Source organism: Sciurus carolinensis, chromosome 11 (genome assembly GCF_902686445.1).
Source record: "Sciurus carolinensis chromosome 11, mSciCar1.2, whole genome shotgun sequence".
NCBI classification, from domain to species: domain Eukaryota; kingdom Metazoa; phylum Chordata; class Mammalia; order Rodentia; family Sciuridae; genus Sciurus; species Sciurus carolinensis.
In genome coordinates, this window is record NC_062223.1 from 90324651 (window position 1) to 90350890 (window position 26240).

The following is a 26240-nucleotide window of genomic DNA, read 5'->3' on the forward strand; positions in this document are numbered from 1 at the left end:
CTCTGATTTTTTTTCTTTTTTCCATTTACTTGTGCATCTTCCATCATAATCAGACCCTCATTATTCCTAGCACAGAAATTTGTGTGGCAACATAACCTCTTATCATCTCCTATCTTTCATTTTTCCAAAACTTACCAACCATTATTTTGTCTTATTTCTTAATGTTCTATGTCATAAGTATACTATTCATTTATTTCTATCCATGATATTCCTTCCACTTGATCTTTTTTTTTTTTTAACTATTATTTTATGTTGTACTCTCACTCAGTCTTTCTCGTCCCACTTAATTCTTCACAGTGAAAACTCTTTTAGGGTGAAGACCACATCTTTTACATGGTGCCATTGAGTTAATTCTTGAGGAACTAAACTTGACCTATTCCACCATGCTGCTTTTTAGGGATCTTCCCACTGGGACAGTGTTACCTGATGTATTAGACATTCATTCACTATTTATTGTGTGGCATATGCAGGTATATTACTAGGCATATGGGAGACTACATATTTACACATCTTAGCCTATTGATCTATTTTATGACACAAGAAACATAATTTTTGTCCTTTATAATTGCTAGAAAAGGTTATAATTGTGATCCCTTCATCTTTATGACAAGATTAATTATATTTAAGATTTATTTGATGTTAACAACTTGGCTAGAAATACAGCCCACTATGTTAGTATTTCTCTTTTGGAATCAACCATAACTGACTTTGGAAAATATGCTTTATCATGGAATTTCTAAAACTTTGCCATTAGATGATGAGTTATGGTGTTATTATTCTGAATTAATTTACTTTAAAATACATATTTAATTGAAATATGTCCTAAGCATTTAATTTAAAATAGATAGATTCCTGTATTTTATATACATATTACATATTATATGTATGTATTTCCAAAACATTATATACATTTACATATTCTATATATCTTTCTTTCCTAAAGTGTAAGCCCCTGAAGAATACTGAATGCACTTACTTAACTTCAACACACTAGGTACTTAGGAATTCCTTGAACAAAAAAGTGGTACAGAAGGAAAAAAAAATCTTGTAAAGGTACATTTATTTGTTCAAAGAAGATCATCAAGTAGATACTAAATGAATATGGAGAGTACTCTTTCAGAAATTCTCCACTCTAGGAAATAAGTAATTCACTTTAAAGAAAGTATTGGGCTTGAGCTTCCATATTAGGACTTTTAGTCCTTGTTGATCCAAGTTCTTTCACCAAAAAGGAAATTAAAATTCCCATACAAGTGATTACTTAAAAATACATTCCAAAGGACTTTTACTGCTAATGCTTTGTTGCTGCTGAAACCCTGCTGCATCTTACTGACATCTGCTAGTGAAGAAAATCACTGCTTTTTCTCATGGGAGTTGCTACATTAGCCGGGCATAATGCCCTTCCCTAAAAAATACACATGGGCAGCTTCCATCAGTCACTAAATTCTGCATTTTGACAGGGGTCAGAAATGTTCACCAAGCAATATTAGCCTAAACTACCCTTACTGAGGGGGGCTGTGGCTTAAACTAGCAGTTAACTAAAAGACAGAAATGAGGAATACTTGAGAGTATTTCTCAGTAAATCTCTAGAAGTTTGATCAATAAAATGAATCTCTTTTATAAACATTATATTCCTTTATTTTTTTAAAATACACATTTTTTCTCCCACAATGGCCACATGTGCAATGAGTATAGCATATATTACACATATGTTTATCTTCTGGTACTAGACAAGTTCTTCAAGGCAGATATTTCTATCTTCACAACAAAACAATGTGTATACATTGAGTGGAAGATGAAGAGGAAGTTAAATGATGCAAGGAATATTTTTAAACATGATCAAATAACTGAGACCTAGATGTTTTGGATGCCAGAGATATGAATGGAAACTATTTACAGTTAAAGGACTGGATTGAAAGTTAGCCCAACTATCATGTACTGTCATCAAGGTTCCATGACTTACAATGATTTTGTGGCTTTGAAAACCTTCCTAACAAGTTTCCATGTTTTTGCCAGTGGCCCAAGCAGTTCAAACTTGCTGCTGCAATTTCTCTATAACATGACACATATAATATAATATTCCACATGAGACCAGGCATTATTGACTCATATCAAGGATTTTTTTTACTAGAGCTATTATTATTAGTACTAGAAAGATCTCATTTAGCAAATTGATTTTAGATAGTTCTTTAAGAATACATTATGTCAGCAGCATTTCATTAATATTCAAATAATAACTCAAAAGAAAAAAATAATTGCTAGTATAACATAGTTATTTGTGCAGAACTATAGTATATACTACAAATGTGCATAACCATAGCTATGGACTTTTAAATATATATATATATATATATATATATATATATAATATTACTTATGAGAATACAAATCAGAGCTAATGAATATTGTCATTAAAGTACATGACAAGTAGTTTGCTAAGTGATATGGGGTAAAAGGATACCAGGTATGAGTCTAGAAAAAGAAGTTTGATTTGAAGAACAAGGGTAAAAGCTGACCATACAAACTCATATTGGCAGAGGATAGGACCCTCAGTCAATGAAAGAATACCTGACAGTTATAACTGCAACACATGTCAGGATAATAAGTTTGAATGCTATTTTTGGTCTGGGTTGTAGGACTTGGAATCAAAATTGTTACTATTTGCCGCATCTATTTCCTACCACTCTGACACTTGACTCGGTTCTGTCGGAGTAGGGGATTCAACACTTGAGACCCTTCTGTTGAAAAATCATCCTCCCTCTTGGGAGCCATAGACGTGGCATGTCTCCATGTGCAGTTGCTTTTAATACTAATAATTAATATATCCTTAGATTCAGATTATAGAGAATACTGGGGAGATTTCATGGTGTTGGGACACAAAATAACATACAATAAAGTTTAATATTAATACTTAGATGAAATTATAAATAAGCAATTATGATTTGCTCAAATTTGTAAGGAGCCTGTGTTTTTTTTAGTATACAAATTCTCTAAAAGTTATATGTAACTATGTGAGAGTATTCCTCTGAGCTTTGATGTGGTGTTTCGTCTTCTTTGCTTTCTTAGTGTTTATGATTAAGTTTAAGGATATTTTTACCACTTAATAAATACATAGGTTAATCATAGGTACAATTTGTATTCTTCCTATGTCTAGTTAGAGTTTTAGTCCATCATGGAGTACGTGAAATAGAATAGATATTAACTATAAGCTGATTCCTCTATTCTCTGTTAGTAATAACAAAAACATTCCACTGTTAATAGCTAACATTAGAGTTCTTGAAAGGGGTAACTTCTACAGAAACTTAATGTCATATTCTCTCAGGGAAATTAAAACTAAACAGAGCATGGTGCCCTCTACCTTGCTGGGAAGTGTTTTTCTTTTTAAGCTATCATACAGTAAAAACATGTTTATTGAATAAGATTATTAATTATACTCGTGAAGATTTTTTACTTAACATTTCCTTGTATTAACAATGAAATGTTGTAATCAATACCAAAGAAAAAACATATAAAAAGACTCTGTGAACAATAAAGATTCAGACTCAGCCTCAGAACACTTGGTGTCTCTGTGTGCTGTTTCTCCACCATGCCGACGCCTCTCATCCACCTCGGACCCCTGACTTCTGCTAGGACTGGACCCTGGCAACTATTTCCTCCGGTAACTCTAGTTGATATAATTGGGTTGAATGAACTGAGAGAAACAAATCAGAAAATAATTAAATTTGGAAAAAAATTCCAAGGTTTGGAAATTTTTTTTAAGTTTCTGTGAAATATCCAAGTAGAGATACCAGGTAGGAAATTAATCAGGACATTCTGGCTCAGAGAACAGAAATTTGAGTTTGAACTATTTGAGAATCCTTAGAATATGGATAACAACAGTAATCAATGAAGCCTAGGATGTGGGGGGAAGATAGCTCTGAGTTTTACACTAAAGAGTTCAAATATTCACACATTAATTGAGAAAGAAACATTCACAAAGACAATGAAAAATACTAGAAACCAAGGAAATGTATTCTTCTTGAAACCAAGAGAAAACAATGATCTTATTTTTTTTATACTATCTAGGTTGAATATAAATGTGCAGTGAAAATACCTGCTGATTTTGGCAACACTGTGGATGTCACATAGAAATAGTCTTGTGTGCTGGGCAGCATTGTACGTGCTATAATTCTAGTAACACAGGAGGCTGAGACAAGAGGATTGCAAGTTTGAGACCAACCGCAGGAACATAGCAAGGCCTCAGCAACTGAGAGAGACCCTGTCTCAAAATAAAAAGGCCTGTGGATGCAACTCAGTGGAAAAGTATACCTGGGTTCAATACCCAAGTACCAGAAAACAAACAAACAAACAAACAAAAAAGGAAGAAGTAGGCTTGGGTTTGTGTGAATAAGAGTAGAAAATAAATACAATTGATTTGTTTGACTTCTTTGAGACACTTGGGGTTCAAGAAGAGTAAGAAATATGGCGGGGAGCTGGGGTTCTGGCTCAGTGGTAGGGCACTTACCTAGCATGTGTGAGGCACTGGGTTTGATTCTCAGCACCACATACAAATAAATAAAATAAAGGTCCATTGACAATTTTTTTAAAGAAGTATGATAGTAATTAATCAGAATATGAAAATCAAAGGAAAGGTTTTGTTTGTTCATTTTTAGGTTGGAGAACCTAAGGTGCTCATCCCATGGCATGACTAAAACTCAATAGATTACAGATTTTATCATCATCATCATCATCATCATCATCATCATCCATCATGTGCATTCTGAACAACAGCACTGACCTAGTTCCTGTCAAATTACTTGGTAAGAAGTTATTAATGATACATAGCAAGAACTGCACTAGTCATTCAAATATATTGTATTATTAAACCAACTAAACTTCTGAGGTAGGTATTATTGCCCGCATGTATACATAAATTGGGAATGTGAAAAGAGTTCACCAAGTATTTACAGGACGGGAATGGAAGAGCTGGAATTTCAAACACTGTCAAATTTCAAATTCCATGCTATCTTCCTACAGTGTATTGGTACTCTTAAGCCAGTACGGGAGGATTGCTCAGCTTAGCTTGTGGTTCTTCCAAAGACACTTCTTCCACCCACCACTGCTTCCTTTGAAACTAATTTCAGATACTACTGAATTGAATGCATCTCAGCAAACCATGCATAATTTAACAAATAAGTTCTTTCCCTGGCTTCTAGATAGGTTAAAAATATAGGGTTTATTCATAACTGATCCAATCTGCATCATTAAATCTCAAAGCTTTTATGTAAAATATGCAGTGAGTTAATTATGATTTTTCTTCAGAGAAAGGCCTGTAAAATAAGAGGGGACTTTTGGAAACAAATAGTCCACCCATTTTATATTAATTGCATAACAGCATCATTGCTGGCAATGAAGGAACTTCAGAGAGACGCAAAGGGCAAACAACTTGATTTTGATATTAAAAATTCTATAGGATTGTAAATTTTTTTATTATTTGGTAATATATAGCTTTAGTTGAGATTTGCAAAGTGCAAAAAAACACTTCTTCATTTTCATAAAAATACTGCAATCTTTGACTCATTTCTTTCTCTGGCTATTCTTCCCAGAGGAAAATAAAAGTTGAGACAGAGCTATGACCCAGATTCCCACTCTAACCCTCAAGAATTCTGCTTCTTTTTGCTTTCTTCCTAAGTTGTCAGCTTCACAGCTGACGCCTGCAGTGCCTGTCTCATTAAGAGTGATTCCATTTTCAGAGAAAGGACAGCATCTATATGCAACTGTATGTCAATGGACCGAGTGGGCTGGCAAGTTATTCATTTGCCTCTGTTTTAGCTTGCTAGTCACCTCTGATCCTTGATTCTAACAGGATCTAATGACAACGCAGAAATTCTCCCATACCAGCTGAAGGCAGAAAATCCTCTGCAGCATAGCCAAAGTTGTTCACGCTTGACAGGCTTTGCTGAAATGAAGTAACTTCTTTGACAGCAACTCCCTGTCTTGCCACCCTGTTCTCCAGTTTAGATTTGCACTGTCTGGGTTCTGTGGTTGCCAGATTCCCTCTAGAAGGACACAGTACTGAGAGAAGGGACTCAGTTTGAATTCAGAAAATAGTAGAAAGAATTGAAATGAAGTGCAAAGGTTGTGCTCCTGTTGTTACCGAATTCTGAGTTTCATTTAAGACAAGTAACCGTGCTATGTTCTTGCATTATGGCCTTGGTTTTTCTCATCTATAATTTTGGTCTGTCCTAACATGGTAGCCTCTGGCTAAATGTGGTTATTAAGTATTTGTCATTTGGTTGTTTTCAAATGGAGTTATTATGTGAGTATAAAACACAAAATAGATTTTAAAAACTTAGAATTTTCTCAGTAGAAAAATACAAGGTATTTCATTAATAATATCATGTTGACTGCATATTAAAATGATAAAATTTTGCATATACTGAGTAAAAAATATAAACTTAAAATTAATTCCACCTGTTTATTTTCATCTTTCTTAAACTGTACGTAGGGCTTGCATTAGATTTTTGCCAATGCATTGGTTTATACAGAGACAAAGAGAAGGTTCCCTCAGGGTGAAATGTAAACTCCTTAGGGTGTTTATGACACCTAGGACTTGTTATGCTCCAGTGCCTTACATTTTCCTCCAGTCTTACTACCTGCCTTTTCCTTATGTACAGTCATCTTCCAGCCCTGACAGATAGTACACAGATCAACAAATATACCACGCTTTTGTATATCTCTAAATTTTGCACAATCTCTTTATTGTAAGATAATCTTCTATTCAGTGAATTCCTGTGCATCCTTCAAGATTCAGCTGAAAGAATTATAATTCCACATTTTTTCATTTTTAAACAGATATCTTCTACTATACTATCACTGCCCACCCCCACTCCAGTGTTCCAGGATTTTCATGTTATGTTGTAATTATTTATTTGACTCCCTTAGAGATTGTGAGCTAATTGGAAAAGGAGTTACCTCTTAATTACTACTTTATCTCCAGAGCCTAGACAGCCTAAGCATATTTTGAGTAAATTAATTTTAGAAAATGAACATCAAATTTCCATTAGCAAATGACTATTAAGCATCTACTATAGATAGCTGTGTATAGTCGTTCCAGTATTGAAGTTACTTGGGATTAATTGATTCACATGACTGAACTGGGCTAAGATAAAATATAGTATGGTGGAGAGCAAAACTTAGTTTCAAGTACTTGGAGAGAGTGAGATGACAGTGCTTGAATTGAGTCATTTGCCTTATTACTTACATGGACTTTGAGGAACCACTTAGCATTTTTTTGTGAATTTACATTCTCAAATATGAGATAATATGCATTCTAAAAATCCTTATAGTGAGATTTTTAGATTTCTTTCTAGGTCTTTTTGTTATATTGTAATAACAACAAGGAATATTTTAGCCCCCTTTTTTTTAACATTTATTTTACAAGCTCTTGCCTCAAATTCTAGTTTCCATCTCTCAATATATATTCTGAACATAGTGATTAATTCCTAAGCTAAGTTTATTTTGTATTTAGGGAGTCAGAAATTCTACTCAATATAGATTTTACTGGAAGGGTAACGTGGTTATGGTAACATGAAAAAGAGTCTCCAATGAAGGGGCCCAGCCTTGCCATTTATCTCAGTACTCTTTGATTAATTCATCTGATCCACTGGGATTTTGCAGAGTTTATGTCAAGTATTAATTGTTCTTTTGAGCTATTCCAAACTTTTAAAGAACTGCTTAGTTTGTTATTTGTAACCTACTCATGTCAGTTTGAATAAAAATCTCAACAGTAATCACTTTCCAGTCACAGTAGATGTATTTTTTCCATACATATGAAGTCAAAGGAGAACAAAACTCACTAAATAAATTTCTAAAAGATTTAAAGGTATTTGCTGATAATCAATGGAAACCTGTGTGTAGGGAGATAGGTAAGTCAGATTTACTAGTGTTTATCCTGGTAATAAATTTATTTTTATTAACAAAATTGCCCCGTAGAATCTGTTCTAAAGCAAAGGAAATAGACCCTGGCCTGGGGCCAAAAGAACTGTGATTTTTAGCTGTCTTCTGGAAGGAGTTCCAATGTTAGGCATTGACTACAAGTTTCATATACTCATAAATGCCACTAAAATTCTCACTTAATGTGAGAAAAAGAAGCAAGTAGGTGGAGAAAGTCTGACGCAGATCACACATTTTTTAATCTTGGGTAGTTTCCATGGATCCCAGATTCAATACCTTTAAGCACATTCCAACCCATGTAGAGACATTTATTAAAATTAATTTTTAAAAATACAAAAACATGAAGACAAGGGAGTAGATGGTCATCTACAAGTCAAGGAGAGAGGTCCTCAGTAGGAACAAACCCTACTGATATCTTGACCTTGGGCTTCCAACTTCTAGAATTGTGAGGAAATAAATTTCTTTCATTTAAGTCATCTGATTGTAGTTCTTTGTTATGACAGCTCAACCCAACAACTATGATTCTCTGTGGGTGACCCAAGTCTCCAGTTATAAAAGATACTCAAATCCTTAGCAAGATGAAATTAACATAATTTTGTAGTCAGAAGGATCATGATATTTGGAAAGGTCATTGACATTTGATACATACAATGAATTTGATACTTGCAAAAGCAATTTTCTAGATACATGATTCTAGACAAATAATTTGGTTTCTGAGTTTCAGTTTCTTAAGTCAGCTAAGGTAGGACAATCCCCAGTCCAATGTCTGACACAGAACAGATACTCAATAAAAGTTAGTTTCTGTCTGAACTCTCTCATCTTTCTTCTAACATTCATAAAATAGGCCTTAAAAGAAATGACTCTGAAGTTAGCTTAAGTGTGAATTCAAAATCTCATTTGGATTAATTCAAACTCAATTCAAATCCTGGTTCTGCCACCTACTAATTTGGGTGTTTGGGCAAATTATCCAATCTCTCTAAGCCTTTGCTTTCTCATCTATGAAATGTTCATAAGGTGAATATGAGGTTCAATGTGATTTCAAATGGAAAATGCTTACAGCAGAGCCTGACACATTAGGAAAAGACTCAACTAGGGTTTCTGTTCTTACTCAAACACATAAGTTTATTTTTCTATTAACTTCTTGGATGCTGGTGTTTACTGTGACTATCCAGAACCTGTTCCTCTTAATAGGAGCCCTCTTTTTGCCGTTGCCTGTATCAAGGCTCCAGTTAAGACCTATGACTCCCAATTCATATCTCCACTTAGATACCTGGCAAATGTTAATTCAACTGCTGCTAGCATTGTTTCTAGAAATTTAAACTAGCACTGCTCATTAGATATGGTGATGAAAGAGTATTCAGTTGATCTGCTAAACAGTACCACCATTTCAGTGTTTCTTAAAAGCATGATCCCTGTCCCTGTTGCCCATGTAGGCACTCCACAAAGCAAATCAGAACAGACATAACCTCTGTCATCAGGGATCTTAATAGCTAAAGCATCTTGATTGGATTCACCCAGTGTTTTAATAAAATCATTCATGGTCCAATTCTCCTGTCCTCGTTTTGCTACTGATGAAATCCCAGGACAGTACCAAAGTGTTGTCTTTTCACTCTGTTGCACTAATGCATGTCGTTTCTCCACTCTCTAATCTTTTAATCATACCTTTGGGATGCTAGAATGTAGTAAACCATTTGGGATTACCTAATACACAAGATAGCAAGTTATTCTCCGAAGCATACAGAGGCTGCCAATGTGGTTTACCTTCTCTCTTTAACTCAAGATTTCTTCAATTTTGACCAAGCCTCCAGGGAGCATTTGTGGCTGATAGAAATCCCTGAAATGAGAGTCCTAACTGTTCTTAACTTTGCAATGAGAAGGCGAGTCAGCATGAGGAAGATTCCATAGATTTAGGACTATGTTGGATCATGAGTTCATAGAATTATAGGTCAGCTGTGAAGAAAGGAAATGACCATGATTGGGCTTTGAGCTTAATAAAAATTCATTCTTTCTAGGCACGGTGGCACACGCCTGTAATCTTAGCTACTCTGGAGGCTAAGGCAGGAGGATAGGAGGATTGCAAGTTTGAGGCTGGCCTTAGTAACTTAACAATATGTTGTTTCAAAATAAAAAAATAAAAAGTGCTGGTGATGTAGAGCACCCATGAGATCAGTACCCAGCTGTTAACAAAAAGGAACTCATTCAGCCTTACTGATGCAAACGTAGCACCTGTCTAGTTTCTGACAAATCCCTCTGTGTGATATCATGATAGCTCTTTTTCTGGGAAACACACATCCCTGCCTCTCTATTTTTATTCATTGTAAGTATACTTAATAAATTGTAAAATGTTATTTTTTATAAGTTTAATATGCAATAATTTATGCTTAATGTAGTATAAATTTACTTTATACTTAGAGTTCTTCACCCCCTGGCCTCAGTGGTTGATCTTTTATTAAATTTTTAAAATTTGTTCTAATTAGTTATACATACATATATACACTTGTTCTAATTAGTTATACAGTAGAAGGCATTTCTGCATTTTGATAGATCATACATAAATGGAGTCTAATTTCTCATTTTTCTGATTGTACATATTGTAGGATCACATTGGACATGCAGTCATATACATACCTGAGGTAATAATGTCTGTTCCACTCTACTATCCTTCCTACTCTCATACCCCTTTCCCTCCCTTCACTCTCCTCTACCTAACATAAAGTACCTACTCTTCCCTAGAGACCCCCTGCCTTATTGTGAATTAGCATCTGCATATCAGAGAAAGCATTCAGCCTTTTTTTTTTTTTCTGTTTTGTCATTGGAATCTATTCATTGACAGAAGGTTGTGATGGACAAAGGCTGGTATGTACAGAGAGTTGGACTAATGCCTCAGGGCTTTGATGGCTCATTGAGTGGCATCCATCATTCTTCAGTCCTTTATAGACTTTTTATAACTTTGAATAAATAAACTGAAATATTTTTAGCTATTCATCTTCCAGTCCACCCAAGTCCATGCTTCTGAGTTGAGTTTTTTCCAACTGTACAAGGAAATTTTTTTTTTTTTTTTTTTTTTTTTTTGCGGTGCTGGGGATTGGACCCAGGGCCTTGTGCTTGCAAGGCAAGTACACTACCAACTGAGCTAAATCCCCAGCCCCAAGGAAATATTTTGTATGCAAAAAGAAAAAACACTGTTTTTACTAGGTCATATTTACATTCTAACTGAGTTAATTTATCTTACCTTGTCATTGTATAATGATGGTTAAGTGGAATAAACAGTTGCAAAATTCTGTTAAAATATTTCTTTTGTTTTTGTATTTTAATTTTTCATAGTTTAATTTATTTTTAATTATTTTTTATTTTTACAGCCTACATTTTGATTCATTGTACACAAATGGGGTACATTTTTTATTTCTATGGTTGTTTCATGATGTAGATTCATACCATTCATGTAATCATACACGTGCATAGAGTAATGATGTCTGTCTCATTACACCATTTTTCATACACCCCTCCCTCTCATTTCCCTCTATGTAAAGTTCCTCCATTCTTCTCTTATCCCTGACCCCCCTACTCCCATTATATATCACCATCCACTTATCAGGGAAAACATTCAGCCTTTGGTTTTTTTGGTACTGACTTATTTCACTTAGCATGATATTCTCCAATTCCAACCATTTATCTGCAAATGCCATAATATCATTCTTCTTTATGGCTGAATAATATTCCATTGTGTATATATACTACAGTTTCTTTATCCATTCATCTGTTGAAGGGCATCTAGGTTGGTTACACAATCTATCTATTGTGAATTGAGCTGCTATAAACATTGATGTGGCTGTGTTACTGTAGTATGCTTATTTTAAGTCCTTTGGGTATAAACCGAGGAGTGGGATAACTGGGTCAAAAGGTGGGTCCATTCCAAGTTTTCTGAGAAATCTCCACACTCCTTTGGTTTTTTTGGTTGGATTTATTTGGCTTAGCATGATATTCTCCAACTCCATCCATTTACCAGCAAATGTCATAATTTCATTCTTCTTTAAAGCTAAGTAATACCAGACCTCAAACTATACTACAGAGCTATAGTAATAAAAACAGCATGGTATTTGCACCAAAACAGACATGTAGACCAATGGAACAGAATAGAAGACAAAAATACAGTTATTTCATTCTAGACAAAGTCACCAAAAACACTCACTGAAGAAAAGATAGCCTATTCAACAAATAGTGCTGGGAAAAATGGAATGTCACATGTAACAAAATGAAATTAAACCTTTATTTCTCACCCTGCATGAAACTCAACTCAAAGTGGATAAAGACTTAGAGTCACTAGAACAGAGACTTTGTGCCTATTAGAAGAAAAAGTGGCCCAAATCTTGACCATGTCATCCTAGGATCTGACTTCCTTAACAGGACCCTTAAAGCACAAGAAGTTAAATCAAAAATCAATAAATATGATGGATTCAAGCTAAAAAAGCTTCTTCTCTGCAAAAGAAACAATGAATAACGTGAAGAGAGAAAATCTTTACCATATGCACCTCAGATAAAGCATTAATCTCCAGGATATACAAGGAACTTGAAAAACTTAACACCAAAAACACAAATAACCCAATCAATATATGGACTAATGAACTGAACAGATACTTCACAAAAGAAGATAGGCAATCTTCATTGATTAACAAATCTTTTGATTAACAAATATGTGAAAAAATGTTCAACATCTCTAGCAATTAGAGAAATGCAAATCAAAACTACTCTAAGATTTCATCTCACTCAAATCAGAATGGCAATTATCAAAAATATAAGCAATAATAAGTGTTGACGAGGATGTGGGGAAAAGGTACACTCATGCATTGCTGAGACTGCAGATTGGTACAACCACTGTGGAAAGCAGTATGGAGAGTCTTTGGAAAATTGAAATGAACCACCATTTGACCCAGCTATCCCACTCTTTGATTTATACCCAAAGAACTTAAAATCAGCATACTACAGTGATGCAGACACATCAATATTTAAATCAGCTCCATTCACAATAGCTAAACTATGGAACCAACCTAGGTGTACTTCAACAGATGAATGGATCAGTGATTTTGATTTCTTTTTTTTTAATTTAATTTTATTAATTTTATTTTTTTTATTTATTTATTTTTTATTATTGTAAACAAATGGGATACATGTTGTTTCTCTATTTGTACATGGAGTCAAGGCATACCATTTGTGTAAACATAAAAAAGTGATTTTGATTTCTATCACTTATAATGATAGTGTCCTGTTACTCTGTGGGTGAAACAAGATAGGAAACATTTCCACAAGAAAGTTAAAACATTGGGCCACAAATACAGAAAAGAAAAAAAAAATGCTTCAGTAGGTAAGTTGAAGGGATTCTAGATATGGTACAGAATTTTATGTAGGGTGGAGGGAAGGGAAAATGCATTTGAACTACATTTGTGGTAATTATTAGTTTTTGGAGTTATAGGGTCATGTGGTGAGCAATGGGAAAAGTACTAAAATGCAGGGAGCTTTCAAAGACAGACAGCGAAAGCTAATAATACAGCAGGCAAAAGAAGTCATTTTATTTCTCAAACGAGAAAACTACAGAATAAAATTAGTACTTTATTTGAAAAATAGTATTTTAGATCTGGGGATATAGCTTAGTGGTAGAGATTTGCTAGTATGCACAAGACCCTGGGTTTGATTACCAGTGCCACCAAACAAACAAACAAACACAAAATCAAAAAGAAAGTATATTTCTAGCAGTTATTTGTAGGGTAAGTGGAAGAAAGAAAGGAGACACAGAGATCCTGTGAGAAGCTACTAAGAGAAATCATTTGTGAGATGACAAGAACTTTTTTTCTTTCTTTTTGTAGTGCTGAGATTGTTGGACAAGCACTTTACCACTGAGACATACCCCTAGTTACCAAGATCTTTAAATAGGACACAGATGGCAGAAATACAGAAGAGTTTCTAAGAGGGAGGCATGGCATTCAGCATCCTATGACATCTAGGGTTAAATAATATAGCAAAAAAAGAGGGAAGGATGATTCCATAGTTTCCAGTTTGACAGAACAACTAACAGATGGGATAGTTGGGCAATGGAACTGGTGTTTGGCAGGGAAGATGATGTGTTTCACTGTGGACACATGGTTTAGCAAAAGGAATTCATACAAAGTTGTTTTCCTCTCAAATGTAAATCTAATGTTGGAACTTTCATGAGAGGTCTCAGCAAGAGGGGATGATATGGTGTCAAATAGAGATAAGAAGTAAATTCTTGAAATGGAGAAAAAGAAGAGTAGGGAGCTTATGTCAGAGTTCTGCTCAGAAAGAAACAAATGGTAAACAGGCACAAAGGTTAGTTGCAAATAATAATTCATATAAAATAATTCTAATTTCAATAAATATATTGATAATATCTAACATTCTTGAAAATTGGACATTGGTCAGCTTTTATAATCTCAATGAATACTAGAAACAATCTAGTGATGTAGCCCTCAATTTTTCTCATTTCCAACATAAGAAAATGGAAGCAGAGAGATTAAACACCTCTATCCATACTACTATCAAAGTTGAAGCAGTTATATACAAGCCTGTGCTGCCTACCAAATAAGAGAGAATCATCACTAAATTTTAGAGACCCAGAAATGATCTTTGACAAGAATCTATAAAAGGAAGAAGATGATTCAGAATGGAGGGTGTCTCTGGCATTAAATGCCTCAATGAAAAGAAAGATGACTTGGGACCAGGGTGGTAACTGACCTGCAGCAGAGTCTTTTCAATGGAGCAGTGGAGCTTAGATCAGACTTCAGAGTGTGAAGGTAAGAGGAAGAATAGGTGAAGAGTATTTGTGAGCGTAAATTCCAATCCAAACCAGGAAAATCTATACTAGCAAGGAAGGTAGTATCACACTGGAACAGCTTTTATCTATGTGATATTTTCACCCTCCAAAGATATACAAAATATTATTTACTAAAAACAACTTATAGATACTAAACTAATGTCTCTAATTTTGAACTGAATAATTTCAATGGCATTTTAATTGATTGTTAAATATGTTCTATTTAACATAATAACCATAAAGGAACATGTTAAAGATGAATATACCCTACATACAAATGAGGAAAATGAAGTTCAGAAGACTTCAGTAACTTGCTAATTATCACCAAAGCAATAAAAATTAGGAAGAGAAACTGAGATGTCAGTTCTCAAGAATTCATTCCATTATATCACATTATACACTTATAAATTATATACTTACATCACTTATAAGTCGAACTATTATCTTTCTAAGAAAATCTACATTTCTTTTAGAAGAAAAATGAGAAATGTAGAAAAGAAGGTTATTTAGCTTTGTCAAGGTATTCCTGGAAATCTTTGTGAGACTAATGAAAGCTATATCTTCTGGAAGATATCATATTATGATATATGCAAAAAGTAATGAGAAATAAGATTAATAGCCAAAGAAGAAAAGACTTTCAAGACACCAGCAGCAATGCACTAACAGAATGTGATGAGATAAATCCAATCATCCACGAATTAAAATAGAGGGGTGTAATGAAAATCATGGATGATGTAAATTTTTATTTTATTAGTGAATCTTCTAACTGTAAAAGCAGAATAATATAATGCAAAGTGGAAATTTTTTCTCCTTTAAGACTTTTACATTTTGAATGAGGAATCTTTTAGAATAGATCAAAATAATTTCATATATTAATTATATTATAAATATTAATGAAAGTAAAATCGATAATGTAAAATATTTTAAGCAAATCAGTTCTATCTTTATAGGAAAAGAATGCTATTACAGAGATTTAATCCTAAAGGCTTCTATTAAAGATGATCTCTTACTCTAATATGTAACAACTTAATGGAGGGCAGAGAAATTCTTTAGAATGTTAAAATAGAGAAGGGGAATGGAAGAACTCACTCTCAATTTCATAGGAGTTCTCAATCTTTTTTGTCATGTGTTCATTTGGCAGTTTGATGAAACATAAATTTTTGGAATAATTTTATTTTATTTTATTTATTTATTTATTTATTTATTTATTTATTTATTTATTTATTTTTTGTGGTGCTGGGGATTGAACCCAGGGCCTTGTGCTTTCAAGGCAAGCACTCTACCAACTGAGCTATATCCCCAGCCCAGAATAATTTTATTTTAAAGGCATGAAATCAAATACATGTAATTATATTTCTATATAATTGTATTTACATATAATTATATTTATATAATATTATATTGAGATACAATAATTAAAATAATTTTAAAACAAATTCAAACTATATTGGTATATGCATTCACTATTAGGACCCTAAATATGAAGAGATACTAACAGGCTTACTAAATTCTCAAGTGTTAGATAGTAATAAGAATAGATAATATTCCAAGATATCCACAATAGTTGTAATGTCATATAAAAATATTTGTGCTTTATTTTTGTGAAAAAGTCAAAATTACTATATCTGTGACTTTTTGACTGTATTAATAAACAGAGGGACTGCTATATTTCCTTTAGAGTTTAGTGAATGTAAAAATGTATTTTTTTGACAATAAAGTTCATGAAAGTCATGAATTCTATCCATAGGAATTTTAAGGCCATGAAGGTCCAGAAAACACTGTAAATGTGGGATAGACTATAAGAAATGGAACTAAAACCTCTCTTTCCCTCTAAATGATCCCTATGAAAATAAATGGCAGGTGGGTTTCAGGAAAAAGGATCCTGAGATCATTGGTTTAAAACCAATTACTCAACACACACTCAACCTGCCCTGTAATTTACCTTAGAATTGTGTTTTCAGCCCAGTGTACTGTCAGAGCATGAGATTATTTCACTCCAAATCAAGGTAGATTAGACAACATTAACTAAAATTAATGACCTTACACTCTCATTTCTGTGTCTTCCTCCATTCACTTGAAATGCTTTCCTTTTTAAAGATGAAGCCCCATGCAAATCCATTCTGTTTTCTTTCATTGTACTATGCTATTGTATACCCTGAAGAATGAGGTTGTAATTAGAATAAGATATATTCCATGCTCATAAAATTATATCAAAATGAATTCTACTCTCACGTATTACTAAAAAGATCCCATTGAAATAAATAAAAATTAAAAAATGTTATGGTATAGGAATGAGATGTCCCCCAAAAGTTTGCCTGTGAAACACCACAAGAATTTTCAGAGGCAAAATGATTAGATTATAAGATGTGGATTAAAACAGCTGATAAATCTACTGATATGAATTAATTGGGTAGTAAATATAGGCAGATAGGGTGTGGCTGGTGAAAGTAGGTCAATGAGGATATGCTTCCAGGGGCTATGCCTCTCCCTAGTGAAAATAACTCTCTACTTCCTAGTTTGCCATATCCTGAGCTACATTTCTCCACCACACCCTTCTGCCATGATGTATTACATCACCTCAAGTCAGAGATATGGAGTTAGCCAGTCATTGACTACACCTCTGAAACTGTGACCTAAAATAAACTTTTCCTCCTCTATGTTGTTCTTGTCAACTCTTTCCATGAAAGGGACATAAAAACTGAAATGGATGGATCTGAAGACTATCATGGTAAGTGAAATAAACCAATTCCAAAAAACAAAGGTCTAATGTTCTGTTCGATATGTGGGAGAGGGGAAGAATAGAATTAGATAAAGGGATGTATTAGACAAAGGGGAACAAAAGCAAGGGATGAGGGAGAGGTATAGGAAAGACAGTAGAATGAGTAAAACATAACTTTCCTATGTTCACATATGAATACACCGCAGTGTAACTCCACATCATGTACAACCACAAGAATGGGATCCTAATTAGAATAAGTTATACTCCATGTATATATAAAATGTCAAAATACACTCTATTGTCATGTATATCTAGAGTGAACAAATTAAAAAAGAAAACAACAACAACAACAACAACAACAACAAAAGGAAAGGAATACAACAGAGACCATTTGTTCTTTACTGACAATAATGTAGACTTTTCGAAGGCCTGGATTATTTCAAACTTCTGTATTTGTTTTTCAAATCACAGCTCTCCCCTGGCACCAATGTAAATGCTCAGGAAATATTTTTTTGTTTGGTTTGCTCATCTGTTCATCCCTTATCATGTGCATTGAGGGTAGAGGACAGAGAAAAAAGCAAATCTTAAATTAATGTGCTTTTTAGTTGCGAATCCTTTGAAAGATGTGGTCATCCATGTATTGAGGGTAAATCTGAAGTTTGAGTACAAAAACGACAAAGAAAAGAAGAAGTCCCAAGAGGTGCAATAGCTAATGAAGGATGACTCTGGGAAGAGCAAAAATATTTAAATGGAATTTCTTAATTTATTTATTGTATAAGTGCAACATAAACCTTCTCCACTATGAAATCTTCAGAAAAGTATACATGTCTCACTAACTCTTTGGCACATTCAAGAATATGAGGAATGTTCTAAGAAAAGCAGTATTGTTATTCTAAATAACATAAGCTAAGGAATAATATATAACATATTCCAATTAGTTTTCTAGGATTAATTGCCAATTATCACAATAGGGTGCTCCCTTCTGGGGGATTCATGGGAAAAATACACTCTATTTTGTGAACCCTATATATATTTTTATATGCCTAAAATAGTGAAAGCAGTATTGCAATGGAGCAAAAATATTTATGGTCAGATCATGAAATAAAGAAAAGGATTAGAAAAAAAAAAAAAAGGACAGAACCTCAGAGACACATGCAACCATCTCTAGAGTTATAAAATTTATGTTATTAGAGTTTCAGGGGAGGAATATAAAGTGATTCAGGGAGAAAATGTTAAATAAAAGTGTGGGCAAAAAATTAGTTTGGCAAGTAATAAAAAGAGATTCACGAAATTCAGCATACATCAAACAACATAAAGCAAAAAAAAAAAAACCATGCCTAGAAACAAGCAGCTGGACAACAAAGATGCAGCAAAAGGAATGATAGTAGTCAGAAAACAATGACACAACGCATAGTGTGGAACAAGAATTTGGATTTTGCCTTTCCCCATTCGAAACCACGGAACCATTGCTTTAAAATACTGGGTGAAAAGCAGTAATTCTTGAAAGACATGAAAATTTAGTTGTTGCTGGGAGATTTCAGTATCAAAGGATGGAAGCCCATGTGATCTCTGTACTTTTGGGTTCTTCCAATTTTCATGTAAATACCTTTAACTTGCTTTGCTCTCATAAATTTTAGCTTTATAGAAGTTTCTAATAGACCTTCCAGGATTTGTGAAATAGAAAGCAAAACGAAACAAAAAAAGGAATACTTATTGTTCTGTGGAAGTTACAAAGTATATTTTTAATTTAAATTCAAATCATATCCTACTCAAGAATGAATCAAATGTCATAAAAAGTTATTAACATAAAACTTTGCTGAAAGCAATTTGGACTAGTTCTTAGAAATGCATCATAACTATTTAAAAAATCAGAATTGAAGGGGTGAACTCTGCCTTTCATTTAGCTTCTAATACCCATGTATATTAAATATATAATTTGTTTATTATATATTAAAATACCAGGAATTGTGGATTTCTAAGGATTTAAAAAATGTCATTGCCATTGAATTCATGATCAAATAACTGACATTGTGTTTATTACATACATACTTCATTTTATCACACTTTACCTTACTGTACTTAGAAGATACTGTGTTTTTTACAAATTGAAAGTTTGTGGCAGCGTCATATTGAGCAAGTCTGCAAGCACCATTTTCCAATAGCATGTGCTTACTTTGTATCTCCATATTTTGGTGGTTCTCACAATATTTCAAACTTTTTCACTTAGTGTATGTTTTATAGTGACCTGTGATCAGTGATCTTTGCTATTTTCATCTTCATTTGGGGGTACCATGAACCATGCCTATATAAGACAGAAAACTCAATTGTTAAATGTCATCTGTGTTCTAATTGCTCCTCTGATCAGCTGTTCAATCCTTTTTATCTCCCACTTCTTGGGTCTCCCTATTGCCTAAGAAACAGTAATATTAAAATTAGGCTAATTAACAACTATACAGTGGCCTCTAAGTAGTCAAGTGAAAGGAAGAGTTGTGTGTCTCTCATTTTAAGTCAAAAGCTGAACATGATTAATTTAGTGAAGAAGGTATGTTGAAAGTTGAGATAAGCTATAACCTAGCCTTCTCCAGCTAATAAGATGTCAATACAAAGGAAAGTCCTTGAAAGTATTAAAATTGCTACTCCAGTGAACACATAACTGGTCAGAAAGCAAAACAATTTTCTTGCCGATGCAAAGAAAATGACAGTAGTATGGACAGAAGATCAAGCCAGCCACAACATTCCATTTAGTCAATACCTAATCCAGAACAAGACTTTATTATTTTAATTCTAAAAGACTGAAAAAGGTAAGGAAGCTGCTGAAGAAAAGATTGAACCTGATAGAGGTTGGTTCAAGAGGTTTAAGGGAAAACTCCATCTCCATTAGATAGAGGTGCAGGTGAAGCAGTAAGTTATCCAGAAGATTCAGATAAGGTGAGGTATGTAAGTGGCTACATTAAACAATAAATTTTCAGTGTAGATAAAATGGTTTTATATTAGAAGAAGAACTAGGACATATGGGACTTGCGCAGCTAGAGAGGAGAACTCAATGTCTGACTTCCAAGCTTCAAAGGGCAGGCTTGGTCTCTTGTGAGAGACTACTGCAGTTGGTGACTTTGATACCAATGCTCACTTACCATTCCAAAAGTCCTAAGTATTATACTAAATTGACTCTTCCAGTGCTTTATAAATGGAATAGTATAGCCTGGATCACAATCCTTCTGTTCTACACATGGTTTACTGACTATTTTATGTTCACTGTTGAAATCTACTATTCAGAAAGTAAAACTTCCTTTCAAAATATTACTGCTTATTAACATTGCCCCTTATCCCCCAAGAGATCTAATTAAGAGGTATGGCAGGATTAATGTATTCATATGAATGTAACATCCAATCTACTGCCCATGACTCAAGGAGTAATTTTAATCTTCAGATCTTACTACTTACCAAACAACATTCTAAGATTACATCTGCCATTACTCTGATAGGCAAAGTAAACTGAAACCTTTTGGAAAGGATCATTTTGATTCATAGGAATAGGTAAAAATATCAACATTAACAGGAGTTTGGAAAAAGCTGATTCTAGCCCTTATGGACAATTCTGAGGGATTCAAGACTTCAGTGGGAGATGTACGTGGCAATACCAAGAGGACTAGAAATGGAGCCTGCAGATGTGACTGAACTGCTGCAATCTCATGAGAAGGATAACAGATGAATGAGAAAGTACTTCTTCCAGATGAGCAAAGAAAGGGGTTTCTTGATATGGAATCTACTCCAGGTGAAGATGCTGGCAATAATGATGGACTCAGAATATTACATAAGCATAGTTGATAAAGCAGTAACCATTTGAGAAGATTGTTTTTCAATTATGAAGAAAGTTCTATTGTGGGTAAATAGCATTGATTCCTACAGAGAAATATTTTGTAAGAGGGAGAGTCAATCAATGTGGCAAACTTTATTATTATTATTATTATTATTATTTTATTTTTTGAATTACTACAGCCATACCAAACTTCAGCAATCATCATCCTGATCAGTCAGGCAAGATCCTACATCAGCAAAATATTATGATTCACTGAAAGCTAAAATGATCATTAGCATTTTTAGTAACAAAGTATTTTCTAGTTAGTTAAACCATATGCATGGCTTTATAGAGATACTTGTTTTAGTCAGATTTTCTGCCTCTGTGACTAAAAGGTCTGACTAGAACAATTGTAAAGGAGGAAAAGTTTATTTGGGGACTCATGGTTTCAGAGGTCTCAATCCATAGACAACAGGCTCTATCCCTTGGGGTTGGAGGTCAGGCAGAACATCACCATGGAAGAGTGTGGTAAAGGGGAACAGCTCACATGATGATCAGAAAGCAGAGAGAGAAAGGAGTTCACGCTCCAGATATAAAACATACACCTCAGAGACCCACCCCCAATGAACCACTTCCTCCAGCAACACCACACCTGCTCCAGTTACCACTCAGTTAATCCCATCAGGAATTAATTCTCTGATTATGTTAAGGATATAACCCAACCTTCTCTCCTTCAAACCTTCTTGCATTATCTCACATGTGAGTTTTTGGGGGACGCCACATCTAAGCCATAAAAATACTGCTATTACACACTTAGTAGACTACAGTATAGAGTAAGCAAACATAACTTTTACATGCACTAGGGAACCTAAAATGTTGTGGGGTTTGTTAATTATTGTGATATTCACTTAATTGCAGTGGTCTTGTACTAAACCATTAATACCTCCAATAATTCTCCAACTCAGCATTACTACTGAGAATTCTCTAGTTTCATTTTGGTCTTTAAATTTTTAAATGTTCACATTTCAAAATTTCCACACTAACTCTTTAATTGACTTAAATCATTTATTCCTATTACATGCAAAGGAGCTACCTTTAGAATATTATTTTATTTCCATTTTTTTATAAATGTTTCTGGAATTAATTTTTCTCCTGTGCCTGCCTTTATCTGTATCCAATTTTATCCTTTTGTAAGGGCATCTGTCATACTGAATTAGGGTCCATACTAATAGTCTACTTTTAACATAATGCTTCTGTAGAGATACTATTTCCAAATAAGGTTATTTTCTGAGGAAGTAGGAGTGAGGGCATCAACCTATTTTTTGCAGGGGAAACAATTCAGTTCAAACACTGATTGATTTATTTTTCCTAAGCTTCAGTTTCTTCAACTATAAAATGAAAATAATATTGTCTGCAGTGTTGTTGAACTTAAAAGATACTATAAAAATCAATTAGGATAGCAGCTAGTATACCACGTCTTCAAATTATATATATAATTTTACCTTCACATTTATATTTTCCAAGTATTTTTATCTCTGTGTTCACATAAATCATAATTTTTCATTCTACTTATTATAGTCTATTTGAACTACATGTTCATTTCTGTATGGCTTGCTACTGTTTTGAGATCAACAACTGCTGCAGTAATTTTTAGATGCCCAATACATAACTTAGTTTATTCATTGTGAATTTATTGGTTAAATGGAATGATGAATGTTGAAATGAATGGATGGGTATAAATTGCTTAGACCTTGCCAAAATATGCCCTTTAAGTCTCAATTTCTCTTAGTGGTTGAGAGTTTAGATAGTATCTGAAACAATCTAAAGGGTATATGTCTTAACACTTCTTATTTGTTTATGTTTGTTCTAATTCTTGTTACTTAACAGTTTCCTAGTTACCTCCTTGTGATCTTTAGATTTTTTTACCACTTGATAAACTTGGATTTTTCAAAATCCTAAGGGTATCTATTGCAGTCTCTCAGGAGGTTCCTTTGAGAAAATCTACCCAAATAATTCATTGCTCTCTCAAGTTGTTTCTTCTTCACAGACATTCAAATTCTTCCAGGGAAGGGTGTGAGAGAAATCTCATCATTAAAGATGCTGGTTATAATTCAGACATCAGTCAATCACAGTTAAATTTTATTTCACTCTTCTAGAGATGGCAAAGATATAGAACAGATTTACATTTTGCAATAAAAATTATTTCTTGCTCATTTACTGTCATTGGGAGAAAAAACTGAGAGAAAAAATTGAGTGCATTCACTATTTATGAGAAAAAGAACGGAGAACAGTATTTTAATGGAATTTTAAAACCACCCATATTCTTAAATACTTCAACTCTCAAGGGAGGAAGTGGACTGATTTATAACCAAAGATTGCTTTACAATAATGACCTGCAGTTTGAAATCCATGCTCATTTAGGAACCTGAGCTAATTATTCATAATGCTGAAATAACCCGAAATAATCTTCTACAATTTTGAATATGAATCTGAAGTTAAGGGAGAATAAGACCACTCCTCCATTATGTGGATAAAACAATCTCAGTCTTACATTTTCCAGCAAAAATCTAAATAACTGCCTCAATTCTATTTTGCATAAATAAAACAAAGGCTTTTCAGCTGATTAAATACATATGCATTTTTAGCAATATCATGTTTTCCTAATTCTAAAATATGGTTTTTGTCAAGTTCACTGAACTTTGAGTTAGAGTCACTCACAAAGCTGATTTCTTCAACTATTTAATAAAAACAAATGAAACTTTATGTTAAGAAGAAAAGTAAGTTAGATATGGACACTTTCCCCATATTAATTAATTGTTTATTTTATGGGTCTACTATATATGCAAGTAACTCAGCTGGTAAATATTTATGGGCACCTAGATGTTGCAAAGAATGAGGTAGAGTTAGAAAATAAGATGTAGCATCTATATTTCTTTCAGTACTGAGGATTGAACCCTGGAGCACTTTACTACTGAGGTACATTCCCAGGCCTTTTCACTTTTAAAATTTTGAAACAATGTCTCCCTAAGTTGCTGGGGGGTTCTGGTTAAGATTGTGAGGCTGCCCTCAAATTTGTGATCCTCCCACCTTGGTCTCCAGAGTGGCTGGGATCACAGGTTTGTATCACCATGCCTGGCATAGTTTCTATTTTAGACTGATAAAACCTTGAATGAAGGGACTGGGCAGATAGCTCAGTTGGTAGAGTGCTTGCCTGGTAAGCACAAGGCCCTGGGTTCAATCCCCAGCACCCAAAAAAAAAAAAAAAAAAAAAAGAAAGAAAGAAAACCTTGAATGACGGAATACACAGATTAGAGTCCATTGCATTAAGAACCTAGATACAGTGGTATTCTGGTAGATAAACAAAACTTGCTTTTTTGGGGGGAAAAAAAAAGCCCTGACTTGCAGCCTTGATTGATTTCCATGATGTGAATGCTCCCAGTGTGACCAATTTCAAACTACCAATGTGAAGTCACTGAACATAAAGTTGGACAGGAATGCACACAACTGGCTTTTGCAAGTCAGTGTGACAAAAAGCAAAGAGCACTGTAGAGAGATTATTTTTTTCAGGTATAATACTAAAGAGTCTATATGAATGCTTATCTAACATAATAAATCCTATATACATTATGAAAGAATATTGGGCAAAATTGTCATTTTGAATATCTTACTCTGCTCAGTCATTCTAGTAATATGGATACTATTGAAATACAATTGCGATAAGATATATACTAGATTATATTAAATTTTCTAGCTCACCTCTTGTGGATATTGGAAAATGTTATAAATGAGAGATGCAAAGATGATAGGGTATAGCCTTTATCTGTCAGTCTGGAGAAGGTTACTAAAAATACAATTCCAGTATACAATTCCAAATAGTAAAATGGAGATAAGCATCTTTCCAGCAGCACACATGTGGACATTTGTCCCAGTCTAATACGGGAATGGCTTCCTGGGAAACAGTGCTGCTAAAACCACTTTAGGAAACATGCTATGCCACTTTAGAGTCATCCCTATGATGTCAACAACAACATGGCCGCCATAGTTGAAGTAGTCTCTGTACATTTCATTGAAGAAGAAGTAGGTCCTTGATTTTGTGAGTATGGTAAACAAGGACTAAAATCAGATAGAAATTTTAGGTGACACATGAGAACTCTAATGGAATTTACAGGTATTTCTTGGCAACAGTGACAGGTAGGGAGAGCCCAGATGGTAGGCTGATGGACCAGGGTATTCATTTATTTATCATGGTACTGGGGATGGAAACAGGACCTTGTGCATGCTCTGCAAGCCCTCAACCACTGAGTTACATCCCCATAGAACAGGTAATTTATAAATTCTATCTGTGAGCTTAGCCAAGTAATTTTCCTGGAAGTCTTGTTTCCTTTATCAGTGAAATAAATGACTTGAGGTGAACAATAAAGACAAAATAATAGCTACTATTTATTGTGCGTATTCAATGTTGTTACATCCTTCACACATAAAATTTACTTAATTCTCACAAACCTAGAAGTGGATATCTGTCTTTATCTATTTACATTTGAGAAATCTGAAATTACATGGTTAGAAAGAGACAGAGAAAGAAATTCTACTCTGTTCTTTCTGACTCTAACATCTTAGACATCTCTTGAGATAGATCCCAGGATTAACGTTCTTTGATCTCAGAAACATCTTGGATGTTCCCCTAATTGTTGTGAAAACAAAACAGCAGAACTGGACAAACTGAGGATCCAGACTATGTCTATTCACTTATATGCAGCCTTGTAATTGAGCTCTGGAAATGTCAGGAAAACTTGCCACCAAGTCTTCACATTAACTTTTCAGCAATATTCCCCAGTATACTAAGTAGGAGGGAAGCCTATCTTCTCGTTGACCTTTGAAAAGTGATCATCTGCCTGATTGCTCTCAACAGAAATCTTCCCATAGCCTCTGATATTTTCTTTTCCTCTCTTCTGAGTTGTTTATTGTTAATT

At 34.0% G+C, this 26240-nt stretch overlaps 1 protein-coding gene and 1 non-coding gene across 5 annotated transcripts in view; both read right to left on the reverse strand.

Annotated features, from left to right (window-relative positions):
* Grm5 (glutamate metabotropic receptor 5) overlaps positions 1 to 26240 on the reverse strand; it is a 462620-nt gene that overhangs the window by 286792 nt on the left and 149588 nt on the right. The window lies entirely within an intron of this gene.
* Trnas-uga (transfer RNA serine (anticodon UGA)) lies at positions 15984 to 16057 on the reverse strand. Its single transcript has one exon. It is a non-coding gene; the product is annotated as a tRNA-Ser (tRNA).